Source organism: Lycium barbarum, chromosome 4 (genome assembly GCF_019175385.1).
Source record: "Lycium barbarum isolate Lr01 chromosome 4, ASM1917538v2, whole genome shotgun sequence".
Lineage (NCBI taxonomy): Eukaryota > Viridiplantae > Streptophyta > Magnoliopsida > Solanales > Solanaceae > Lycium > Lycium barbarum.
Genome location: NC_083340.1, coordinates 58,698,354 through 58,712,489, shown reverse-complemented (window position 1 = coordinate 58,712,489; position 14,136 = coordinate 58,698,354).

Genomic DNA, 14,136 nt, shown 5'->3' with positions numbered 1-14,136 from the left:
CGGGTACGGTATATATATATATATGTGATGATATGTTTATGGCGGCAAGGATGGTATATGATGAATTTATTCACCGAGTCCCATAATGGGCCGGGTATGATATATGATATTGACATGCATGATTTATGTTTCAAAAGGCAAGTGTTTTGGTATTCTGGATGTTATACTTGTGTCCTGTACTCCCTACTTCAGTTATGATCCTCTTTACTGTATTTCATGCTTTACATACTCAGTACATATCTCGTACTGACCCCCTTTCTTCGGGGGGCTGCGTTTCATGCCCGCAGGTACAGACACTCGATTCGGTGATCCCCCAGCATAGGATTTCCAGTCAGCTGTCTTAGAGAGCTCCGTTGTTCCGGAGCCTAGATTTTTGGTACAGATCTTCTGATGTATATATATGTTTGTCCAGGGGTACGATGGGGCCTTGTCCCGTCATATTTCACTGTTGATACTCTTAGAGGTCTGTAGACATGTGTGTGGGTTGTATAGATTATGATCAGCTGTGTTTATATAGTTTGTTGTGGATGTTTCTGTTTGTTGTGGCAGCCTTGCCGGCTTGCGTATGTTATCGATATGTAGTGGCAGCCTTGTCGGCTTGCGTATTATAATGATATATAGTGGCAGCCTTGTCGGCTTGCGTACTTTATTACGTTGTGATTGGTTGAGACTCCGCAGGAGACAGATTATCATGATCTGTGACGTTGAGAACCTTTGGGTCTATGTCGATTCCCATGTTGTCTATAGTGTCAGACTGACTATGTCTAGCAGGTGCACATATGGGTGTCCAGCTCGGGCACTAGACATGGCCCACAGGGCTGGGTCGTGACAGAAGTGACCCAAACCGGAGGGCCGCGATCGATACCCAAGACCCTACTCAGCTGAGTGCCATATTACCATTCCATCCATGAGTCACAACTTTTGTGAACATTTAATCTATGAAATGACGCTTCCGTCAGGTACAAAAAAAACTTTTCAATAAAACTCTTTTGTCAAATCAGGGACTCCTCCCTTATCGTTAATTCAAGAAAACCTTTAGTCACAAATAAAATCTCTACGAAGGAAACAAAGCATAAAGACACATCGACCTATATGGTCGCCTTACACAACTGTCGACTCCTCGACGCACTATCCACAGGACAATGTCTGCAAAGTCTCTAACATATACACAATACCATAACATAAGTACTTTGACTCGGCAACACTCCGACTGAGATGGAGCTCACCAATCCAACTGATAGCCTGGGAACATCCTATAGCCAATGTCTTATACTCATCTGTATACACCTGCGTGGCATGAAACGCATCCCCCCCAGGCAAAGGGACGTCAGTACGAACAATGTATCGAGTATGTAAGGCAGAATTAAAACAATATATCTCGACTCGGATGATAAAAGAGTAACAGACTCAACCTGTACCTGTAACCAACTCTGATAAACATGTACGTGCATATGAACTTTTGATGCAACATGAGTATGTGTATATATATATATATATATATATATAACACATGCCTTCACCCTGCTCACAGCCCCTTCGGGCATCATAATCATCGTATACCAGCTGATCAGGTGGTTTGCATACATAACGCCTTAGCCATTCTCCCTTCCCCATGAAATGATGTCGTGCATGTATGTAAATATGCAAATGCATGAAAAACTTTGAAAACCATCAAAAGACTCCCTTCGGAGCAATTTTAGCGCAAAACGGGAACTTCTTCCCCTTTTCATGCGTCTCCTTCGAGACTCCAAAATTTAAATGTAAAATGCATAGGAAAGAGAAAACCCTTTTAATGTCCCCTTCGGGAATTAAACAACATTATGAAATTGCACAACTTATGGATGCCCCTTCGGGACTCAAGAGGTCAAAGATACGAATACTGTTATACTGTCTAGGAATAGAGTCTTTGGAGTTCGTTTATTTGCTGGGTTCGTTTAGATGATAAGGATCTTCATTACTACCATAATCATCACCACTTTCATGTATCACTTTGAATGATCCATAACATAAATTGAGGCCATATGTTATATAGCACGCTCAGTCATAAGCTGAGGCCATAGCACACTCAGACATAAGCTGAGGCCATAGCACACTCAAACATAAGCTGAGGCCATATATTATATAGCACGCTTAGTCACGTCATGAAATCATCTAGAACCTTAGGCTTGAAAATCTCTAGGATTGGAGTCATTGTAAGATTTTTCAAAAACTATAGACTTCTGGCATTTCTAGGAGTAAAAATACTATGGATGTCATGTATGGAATCAAAACATAGGAATCATGCCTTTGAAAGAAAGGTTAACCTTAACATACCTGATTGATCTCTTACGAATTAACGCTTATTCTCCTGAACTTGAAAATCTACATTCAAGAGAAATTATACTACCGTTAGACTTATCGTCATATACCTATCTCAGGTCCTCAGACATAAGCTGAGGCCATAGCACACTCAAACATAAGCTGAGGCCATATATTATATAGCACGCTTAGTCACGTCATGAAATCATCTAGAACCTTAGGCTTGAAAATCTCTAGGATTGGAGTCATTGTAAGATTTTTCAAAAACTATAGACTTCTGGCATTTCTAGGAGTAAAAATACTATGGATGTCATGTATGGAATCAAAACATAGGAATCATGCCTTTGAAAGAAAGGTTAACCTTAACATACCTGATTGATCTCTTATGAATTAACGCTTATTCTCCCGAACTTGAAAATCTACATTCAAGAGAAATTATACTACCGTTAGACTTATCGTCATATACCTATCTCAGGTCCTTAAACCAAACTCCTTTAGAATCTGCCCTATTTATATGCCTAGCCCGGAATCTCAATTCAGCAATCAACAACAACAACAACAACAACAACAACAACAATACCAACATCAATAACATCATTTCCATCACCAATATGTACCATAAAATAGCCCACACACTGTATTCCAACTTCCATAACTAACCAACTTACTACACAATTATTTAACGACTTTATCTCCCTAATTAAGTCTTAAATAATACCAAAAGAGAAAGATTCATACCTTCTTTCTTGTTAAGACTGCAATATCCTCAGTATCCACGCTAAAATCCACCGCAAAACAATACTAGAATCATAACCATGCGTTACTCGGTCCTAAACCACTACTCCGACACTTGAAAATTGCTCACTTTTTGTTTCCCTCTCTCGCTCTCTTCAATTTCTGGAAATTTCTAGAAATATCTGGTGAAAAAAAGGGGTTCTTACCCTTTTTACTGTAGCAGTACTGTAGCACGCGTTTCTGCTCTGTCAGCCTGACTTGTAACGTCTATAATTCTCTACTCCGAAGTCCAATCGACGAGCGGTTTGTTGCGTTGGAAACTAGACTCGACGAACTTTATTTTAGGCTTTTGTTTCACCTTAAACGCATGCTACAGTTACCCGAACCGAATTTGACCCTTATAAAAAGGGTAAGACCCTTTTTTTTTCACCAGATTTTAGCCCAGAAATTTCTAGAAATTGAAGAGAGAGAGAGACGGAAACAAAAAGTAAGCAATTTTCAAATGACAGAGTATTAACCAAAGCTCGGATAAACGCATAAATGTGATTCTAGTATGGTTTTGCGGTGGATTCAAGGTGGATATTGAAGATATCGCTGTTTTAACAAAAATAAGGTATGAATCTCTCCTTATTAATATTACTTTTGTTTTATTTACGAAGATAGAGTGATGAAATGGTTGTATAATAAATTTGTTGGTTGAGAAATTGGACAAACATTGCGTGGGATGTTTTATGGAATATTTTGGTATTGATTATGATGTTGTTGATGTGGGTGCTGATGTAGTTGTTTTTTTGTTGGTATTGTGATTTCGGGCTAGGCATATAAACAGGGGAGGTGTTGCCCAAATTTCGGCAGATTATAAGTGGATTTATTTGAAGGATTAAGACAAGCGTATAACGATGAGTCTAACGATTGTGTAAATCCTCTTAAATGTAGACTTGCGAGCTTGGACAAATAAGCATAGCCAATAGGAGGTGGAACAGGTATGTTAAGGCTCGTCCCCTTTCTTTCAAAGGCATGATTCCTATGGTATGACTTCATAAATGTTTCCGTAACCTTCTTGTCTTCAAAAGCTAAAAGTTCATGGTTCTTAAAACTTCTCATGATGTCAATGATATGAATGATTTTTATGATGGTGACGACGATAATGATGATTTTGTATTTTAAGAACTCAAGTTTATGATTTCAAAGTGAGTATGAGAATGTGGAGCTACATCTAGATTTTCTCAATTTTATTCATTGATGATGACTCTACCTCTAAAGGCTCCAAGGTGTATGTAAAGTTACCCCTTCTTTCTTTTTGTCATGAACAACATAAAGTGAGCGAACGACGAACATACATGACTCTAATAAACTCAAATTCTCAGTGGTACTTGACATGATAATTGTCTTTGGTTCTCAAGTGTTGGTTCATTCTGATTATTCTATTGAGTCTCAGATGATGATTTAGTTTGCATATGGTTGCTCATGATATTCTACTCGTGCATACCGTTAATATATCATTCACCGAGTCCCGGGCTGGGTACGTAATCGTGCACAATTTCATTGCATTGTTCACCGAGTCCCTCACTAGAGGGACGAGTATGTATATTATATATTTCATCGAGTCCCTCCCTAGAGGGCCGGGTACGGTATATATATGATGATTTTATCGAGTCCCTCACTAGAGGGCCGGGTACGATATATATATGATGATTTCACCGAGTCCCTCACTAGAGGGTCGGGTACGGTATATATATGAAGATTTCACCGAGTCCCTCACTAGAGGGACGGGTACGGTATATACGTATATGACTTCATTCACCGAGTCCCATAATGGGCCGGGTACGATATATTATAAATATATGCATGACTTATTTCATAAGGTACAGATGATTTGGTATTACATGATTATCATATTTGTGTCTTGTCATCTTTTAGTCAGTCATGATCTCCATTACTGTACTTCATGCCTTACATACTCAGTACATTTTCCGTACTGACCCTCTTTCTTCGGGGGCTGCGTTTCATGCCCGCAGGTACAGACACTTAGTTTGGTGATCCTCCAGTCTAGGACTTCTACTTAGCTGCTTGGAGAGCTCTATTATTCCAGAGCTTGAGTGATTTTGGTACAGATCCTTTGACATAGGCTTTGTTATACTCTTAGAGGTCTGTAGACATATGTGGGTTGTGTATATGCGATTTGGTCAGCTATACCGATGTAGTTCCTCTTGGATGTCCCCATATATAGTGACAACTTTGTCGGCTTGCATATTTGTTATGTTTTGGTTAGCTGTGGCTTCTCAGGAGACAAGTTCTCTTTGATGTATGACATGATGAATTCATAGCATGCTTTTACAGAGTGCCATATTGTTTTCAGTTTCAGTCTGATGATATCTAGCAGGTCATATACGGGTGCCCAGCTCGGGCACTAGTCATGGCTCATCGATTTGGGTCGTGAAAATAGTGGTATCAGAGCGGTTCATCCTTGGATTGTCGACAGTCCGTGTCTAGTAGAGTCTTGTTTATCAGTGTGTGGTGCACCACATCTATAAACAGGGAGCTACAGGACATTTTGGATGTCATCTTTCTTTCTGATCATAGATCGTGCAGTAGAGCCAATGATAGGAAAGCTCGTTCTTGGTATGATTTTTGTTAAATTGCAGGATTGTATTAGAGAAGAGGACAAGTTCAGTTAATGGGAGCGTAAGTGAGGCTCCGAAGGGGGACATGAGACCCGTATCGCCCGTCGACTCAGGATAGAGGATGTCAAGAGGTATAAGAAAGAGCATCAGTTATTCCATTGAGGCGGACCCATCGGAGGATGTGGCTCTAGTAGGAGGAGACCCGATTGAGAAATCATATGGCAAAGACACGTTTAAGGGTCACGAGACTCCTGTGGATGAAGACATAATTGAGGAAGTACAAAGTTGGCACATCTAGATTTTCCTTACGTTTCATCATTATTTTAGGCCAGACTTGTAGACGGTGGGAAGACAAGGTTGAAGAGCACACTTCATTCTATAGCCTACCAGATCAGGCTAAGGACCGATCGGCTACAGGTATACGAGTTCTTGTTGGAATTTCCTATGTGCGTATGTAATTACTTCAGGGTAATACTGAATAGTGATGAGCGAAAATCCTATAGGGGATCAGTGACTTAAGTATTTGGAGGTAACTGCGATTATGATGCTCTCGCCACCATTGGGAAAACTGAAAGTTATGATGGAAAGTAGTCATACATGCAAATTGAAGGTGATTATTGAGGATTTCAAAGGCCAAAATAGCATTTGCTTAGTCGGAAGAGTAAGCGATCCTTTTAATCCAGAGGGAGATGCGTTACGAGAATTTATTGGGACCCGTTGGAACTTCAACTTGTTCCAGGTCATGCGACAAAGGTCACGCAGTAGGGTGGATGTGATCGTACCAACACTAACGCACCGGATCGCATTAGCACTCCAAGGTTAAGCGTGCTGGGGTGAGAGTAAAACTAGGATGGGTGACCCCCTAGGAAGTATATTAAGAGTCCTACAAATTCAGACATAAGAGACAGATGAGAAACTAGAGTAGCCTAAAGGAAATTGGAGTATGCAGAGTGGTTGGAAACCCCGAAAGATCGCGAAGGATGAGGTGGACTAGACCAGCAAAGAGAAAGAAGGTGTATCACAGCTCTAGAATTAAGATGAGTTACAATAGTATTTAGAAGTACCTTGCAAGCGAGGCGTTAGTAAACATATATATGTATATGTGTGACATCCCATATATGGCTACGCCAACCGGTATGTATTTCCCTGCAACTGATGTTGCTATATACTGAAGGCATCAATCGAACAGAGTAGTTAAGTTCAAGTGACAAATGTTACAAGGCAAGTTGATGTTATTTTCACTACAGGCTAGAGTTGGAAAGCCTTAATGTGATAATATCAAGGAAAGGAAGAAAGTGAATATATAGAAAGTAAAGAGATTAGAATGTCTTGAAAAAAAAAGTGTAAGAAACGAGGGTGAGTGAATCTTTCAAGAGGGACGACGGCTAAGGCAAGGGACTATTTGGATAAAATTCGAAGGTAGGTGTTATATCCCGCATTTTGTACATTCGGATAATTCAAGATAATTGCGGGAAGTTAAGAGCAAGGCTATATTTTTTATCTTGTTTAGCACACAAGTTGTTTATGAAATTTATTGATGTGGAAATATTAAGAAAGGCTAGGGGTAAAAAGGGAAATTCACAAGGTGGTTCATGGTAATATTGAGGAAGGCTAAGGGCAAATTTGGAATTAGGAAAAAATAATTTTTCATGAATTCCAAAACAAAAAAAAAATAATGGTCTTGAAGTAAAAGGGCCAAGTGGGCCGTCCAAGTATGGTGTGGGCCAATGCCCACATGGATGCATCTTCATCCTTAGAAGCTTAGAGATGTTTGGAGAAAGAAAAAGAAAGAGAAGCCATTCGGCCAAGGTGGGAAAAAAATTGAGGTCCAAAAAACTTGATTAAAAAATATTTTTTTCTAGCTAATCAACCAATTGGAAGGTCCCTAGCAAAGTGAAGTAGTCATTGGAGCAAGTAAAACATCTATTCTTGCAAGCTACAAATCCTAGCCAAGTGAGAAGATAAGTGGGAAAAGGTAAGGTTCAATCTTCTTTTTCATATGTTATGAATGGTTTGTACATGTTGTAGTAGGTGGAAATGGATGAAATTCATGAAAGTATGGATGTTATGCTGTAGCCGTGCATGTGTTGTGTTATGTAGGAATGGTGAACCAATTTTTACTTAGTATTTTGGTTGTTGTTGTCATGAATTCTATGCTAGAAATGAGAGTCAAATGATTCAAGTTGATGTTGAAATTGTTGTGGGCTGTTTTAGAAGCTAATGTGATTTGAATGTAGCTTCTTGTATTTATGGAAAATAATGTTGTTAGTGTGTGAATTGTTGGTGTAGTTCATGAATTTGAAAGAAGGAAATGTGTTGTTATTGTTCTTGTTGCATTTGGAAGGTTTCAGGTGGAGTAGCATATTGGTTAGATTATTTTGAATATTGTGCGGATTGTTTGAAGTGCTCTTAAATATTGTTTGAATGGTTTCGGATTAGTACTTGAATATGTGAGCAATTATGAATTTAACATAAATGAAACACTATCGAAGTTTGAAGAAAGATGTTGCTAACGTTGGAATGCATTTTGAATTGATTGTTGATATTGTTAGAATGACTGTTGGTATCGTTGTTGGTAATTTGGCCGAGTTGAATTCTCGGATTTGTTGTTGATGATTTGGCCGAGTTGGATTCTCGGGGTTAGTTGTATTTATAGGGGAAATGCTGCCGAAGTTTGTAGAAAGAAGTTGCTAACGTTGGAATGCGTTTTGAATTGATTTTTGATATTGTCAGAATCACTGTTGGTATCGTTGCTGGTAATTTGGCCAAGTTGAATTCTCGGATTTGTTGTTGATGATTTGGCCGAGTTGGATTCTCGGGGTTAGTTGTATTTACAGGGGAAATGCTGCCGAAATTTCTGTAAATAAAGTGTTGGTTTAGAATTGGACTCTTAAGTGTTTATGGCTAATGTTTGGTATATACTAATATTGTTGTAGATCTTGCGAAGCCAAAGACTTAAATTCGAATTAGCCTAGGAAGCGGGCAAGGTATGTAAGGCTTACCCTTTCTTTCTTTTGGCATGATCCTTATGAAACAAACAGACGATGTATATGTATGATTTCAAAGGAACTCCAATTCTTAGAGCCACTAGGATGGCTAACATTCTTGATTTCTATAAGCTACTTCATATGGTTTTGACACGTATCTATGATTTCCGAAGCTCTAGTTGATATGTTTACCAGTTTGCCTATGATTCTTATTCACTTCTTGATATGAGTACGCTCGGTATGGTTGAGCTTATTGTATGGTTGGATAACGAGTAAAGTATAAAGAGTTCATGTCTCTAAAAGAATTTTGTAAGTATTAATGTCTCTAACTTTTGTATACAGTCTTGGATTGCTGTGGAAACGTTCGTAAAGGTTCTGTGGTAAAAGTATCCATAACTTTCTCATACTAAACCGGATTGACTCGAAACGTGTTTATGATCCTCAAGTGTCGATTTGCGTACCTACCTATCGAGTCTTGATTTATATGCATATAGTTTCTCACTACTCTGCTCGTGCATGCCTCAATATGTATCTCACCGAGTCCCGGGCCGGGTATGTTATCGTGTGCACTCCACTACATTGTTCACCGAGTCCCTCATTAGAGAGCCGGGTACGGTATATGTATATGATGAGATGATGATATGATGATATGTTACGGCGGCCAGGATGGCATATGATGATTTGATTCACCGAGTCCCTCACTAGAGGGCCGGGTACGGTATGTATATATGTATATGCATGATGATATGATAGCATGCTGACATAATGACATGACTTCATTCACAGAGTCCTTCACTAGAGGGTCGGGTACGGTATATATATATATATATATATATATATATATATATATTATATATATGATGTTGACATGCATGACTTTACTCACCGAGTCCCTCACTAGAGGGCCGGGTACGGTATATGTATACATATATTCATGATGACGTAATGACATGATTTTATTCACCGAGTCCCATAATGGGCCGGGTACGGTATGTGGTATTAGTATGTTTGATTCTGTTTCGTACTGCACAGGTACAGCGGTTTCTTTATTATCATACTTGTCTCCTGAAATCTCTATTTCAGTTATGATCTCTTCAGTTGCATTTCATGCCTTACATACTCAGTACATATTCCGTACTGACCCCCTCTTCTTTGGGGGCTGCATTTCATGCCCGCAGGTATAGACGCTCGTTGCGGTGATCCGCCAGCTTAGGACATCTACTCAGCTACTTTGAAGTTCTCCCTTGTTCCGGAGCCCTACTTTTGGTACAGATCCTTCTATTGTATATATATTTATATGTATATGTATATGTTTAATTAGGGTACGGCGGGGCCCTGTCCCGTCATATGATTTTGTTGTCTTTGTTAGAGGCCTGTAGACATGTATGTGGGTCATGGGTCGTTATTGGTCAGATATGTCTGTGTGATTTGGTGTCTTAAGCGGTCCTCTTTGCCGTGACAGCCTTAACGGCTTGTATGTATGTATGTATACGTATGTATATGTTTTGGGTGATGTGTTTTACGACAGGCTTGCCGACTTCTATGTGATACATTTGTTACATGTGACCGCTTAAGACGACATCTGACCTTTGTATCTGTATAAGTCCGTGTACGCCGAATCTTGATACGCCATTGGTATGCTAATTTTTATAAATGAGTGTGTACGGGTGTCCATCTCGGGCACTAGTCACGACCTACGGGTTGGGTTGTGACAAAAGTGGTATCAGAGCAGTTCGTCCTCGGAATGTCTACAGGTCGTGTCTAGTAGAGTCTTGTTTATCGGTGTGTGGTGCACCACATCTATAAACAGGAGGCTACAGGACATTTAGGATGTCACTTTTCTTTCGATCTTAGATCGTGCGATAAAGCTGTATTATTAGGATGGTTCCTTTCTGACAAATTGCTATGTTTACAGCGATGCCTCCAAAGAAGGCCACAGTTGCCCAGAAGGGCAAAGCAGTAGCAGGAGAGACCAGTTAGACTCGGAGAGTCACTCGGGCCTGTGCCCAGACTATGCCCGAGATCATGCCCCAGTCAGCGGGCTCTGCTACGCCGCCATCATCAGAGGAGCCTAGAGCAGCAGCCGCGATGGACCAGGGGGCGGCTCCATCATTAGCTCCGGAGGCTCCAGCGCCCAAGCCTCCAACTCCTCAGCCAGGGGCGGAGGATAGGGCGATGAGAGATGTCGTACAGTTGCTGACTAGATTGGTAGCAGGGCAGGCTCGCAGACGCGGGCTAGGGGGTGATGATATGGATAGACATGATAGCTTAAGGGTTCGTGACTTCTTGACTTGTAATCCCCCAGAGTTCTACGGGTCAAAGCCCGAGGAGGATCCCCAGGACTTTATTCAACAGATGCAGCGTACGCTGAGGTTAGTCAGAGCTTCTGAGACTGAGTCTGTCGAGCTGGCTTCGTATCGGTTGCGCGATGTAGCTGTTAATTGGTATGAGTCCTGGGAGCTGTCTAGGGGTGAGGATGCTCCCCCAGCGTTGTGGGCAGAGTTTACAGAGGCCTTTCTTGGCCACTCTCTGCCTCCCGAGGCGCGGCGAGCTAGGGTTGACAGATTTCTACAGTTGAGAGAGAGGGGCAGAAGCGTTCGGGAGTACAGTTTAGAGTTCGACTCTTTGGCTAGATATGCACCCACTATTGTAGCCGATATGACTGACAGACTGCACCGATATGTGATGGGGTTGGATCATTATCTGGTGGATAGTTGTATGGCGGTGGCATCTCAGCCTGGGATGGATATTGCTCGGGTGCATGCGTACGCACAAGGAATGGAGGATCGACATAGAGGGCGCCATCCCGATAGAGATTGTGATAGGAGGCAGCCCAAGAGTGCCAGGTCCGCTGGTTATTCCGGGGAGTTTCGAGGCGGGCAGCCTCAACAGCATACTAGACATCCTTCTCAGCCAGCACGGAGTGCACCCCCACAGTCTACTGGTAAGAGACTTGATAGCACAGTATATTCAGAGGCTGGTCAAAGCTCCAGGGCTTCGGGTTCGCAGTCGAGCAGAGGGATCAGCCAGACGAGGCCACCTTTGCCTCGGTGTTCTCGTTGTGGTAGGCCCCATTTCGAGGAATGCCATTTTGCTACAGGTGTTTGCTTTACTTGCGGCCGTCCAGGCCATGTTATGAAGGAGTGCCCGTTTAGGGGTGGTCCAGGTGGTTCAGCCCAGCCCACTGGGTCAGTTGCTGGCTCATCTTCCTCTTCTGTAGTCATGCGCCCTACGGAGCGGGGTATGCCGACACCAGCAAGCCGCGGTAGAGGTCGTGGCGGAGCTCCCAGTTCTAGCGGTCCTTCGAACCGCATATATGCTTTGGCCAGCCGACAGGACCCAGAGGCGCCACCAAACGTGGACACAGGTATATTATTGGTCTTTTCCTGAGATGTATATGTAGTGATAGGTCTAAGCTCTACTTTATCATATATTTTCCCCTCCTGGTTACTAGCAGAATTGGGATAAAAACCCGAATCGATAGAACCATCTGAGGTTGTCATACATGCCGATGAAAAGTGAATGCTAATGATTTAAAAGGCTAACCCAATAACTGTATAGTCATAAGAGTAAAAGACCCTCTCTAGATCAGAGTGAGATACGTTACGAGAATAGTTTGGAAGTTGTTAAGACCCTGACTTGCCCTAGATTACGTGATAAAGGTCATCCAGGGAAGTGGATGCAATTATACTAGCGTTAACGTACCAAAATTCATCGGAGTTCCGAGGTTAAGCATGCTAGGGCGAGAGAAATTTTAGGATGGGTACCCCTTGGGAAGTGTACTAAAGGTTCCATAAATGTAGATATAAGAGACAAATGTGAAATTAGGGTAACCTAAAGGAAATTAGAATAAGTGGAGTGGTTAGAAACCTTAAAGAGGTCGCGTAGGCTAAGGCAGACTAGATCGGTGAAGAGGAAGAAAACGCAACGCAACTCTAGAATCAGAGTAAGTTTGAATAGCGTTTGGAAATATTTTGTAAGAGAAATGGTAGTAAACATATATGTATACATATAACATCCCATTTATGATTGTATCGATCGATAGGTGAATCCCAGTAACTAGTGTTGCGATGTATGGAAAACACTAATTGAACGGAATTTAAGAAACAAAACGGAAGATATAGTACAGATATTATAAGGTAAACTCATACTGGTTCCATCACTGGTTAAAGTTGGAAAGTCCTAATACAACGATATTTGGGAGCAGAACGAAAGTGAGAACGTGGAGGGTAAGGAGATCTGAAGTGTCGGTAATGGCAAAGGAAAGGGAATATGAGTGAGTAAAGCCTCTAAATGAAACGACAGGCAAAGCATGAAACTATCTGAATAGAAATTCAAAGAACAGGTATGTAAAAGAATTAGAGTGTGATTGTAAGGGACAAAAAGGGGAATAGACCTGAGAAAGGTTAACGGTGAACATAGGACGAGCATAGGGGAGTACGAAGGATACTCCAATGAGTTGGCGATAGGAAACCGATTACTTACCAAAGGAAGGACCAGGATAATGAGTTAACACAGTTGGCTAGAAAACCCATGATATAGAATGAGGATTCATGTGAAGACCGAGAGGTTCGATTATAAAGAAAACAGGATGAAAGATAAGGAACGGGCATGAAGGATAGGACAACTTTGCCGAATCCTCTATTGTAGAAGGATATAATTACAAAAGGATAAATGCGTAGCCATATCGATATGGTTGCTTTGAACATAGAGAAGCCTTCCTGGAGGGTGACTTAAGAATGGAACCGATTCGCGCGTATAAAAGAATACCTTGTGAACTTCAGAGCCGATGATACAAACAACAAGAGAATAAAGCTACTCCCTAAGAAAGATTAAGGATACTGATGGCTTGATCGAAGGAAAAAGAGAGTGGTTAGGAAGAAAGTAACTGGAAACGGACTCGCACCAAAAGGTTAATGACACTGTTAGACATAAAGGACAGAGGTATGTCAAAATGGAAAAAGTAAGCGTCGGAAATGGATGTTCTTATAAGTATTCCGATTAAATATGAGAACGTAGTTAGCAAGGAGATAGACATGACAGACTCCGCGATGAAGGAACTTCAATTGTAAGAAGATCGCGGAAGGCGATGGTTACTTAAAGGGCATAGGCGTATATAGACCCTCTTAATAAGGAGGGGAGAACATACAAGACTTAAAATGAATTATGACGATTCAAGCTCCATAAAAAGGAGACTTATTAGCTCGGGGCCAGAGTTCGGGGTATGTAGGCTTATCGTGAAGGTTACGAAAGGACGTAGAAATGAATTGACAATAAGTGTACTATGAGATAGACATAGGGAGAAAATATGGAAGACACCCAGAGAGGTCAACAAATATAACAAAGGACAGCCCGAAACTACACCATATGAGGCTCTGTATGGCAGGAAGTACAGGTCACTGATCGGTTGGTTCGATGTTGACGAAACTAAGTTAATTGGCCCGGACATGGTTCAACAAGCGGTAGATAAAGTGAAGCCATGCGGGAACAGC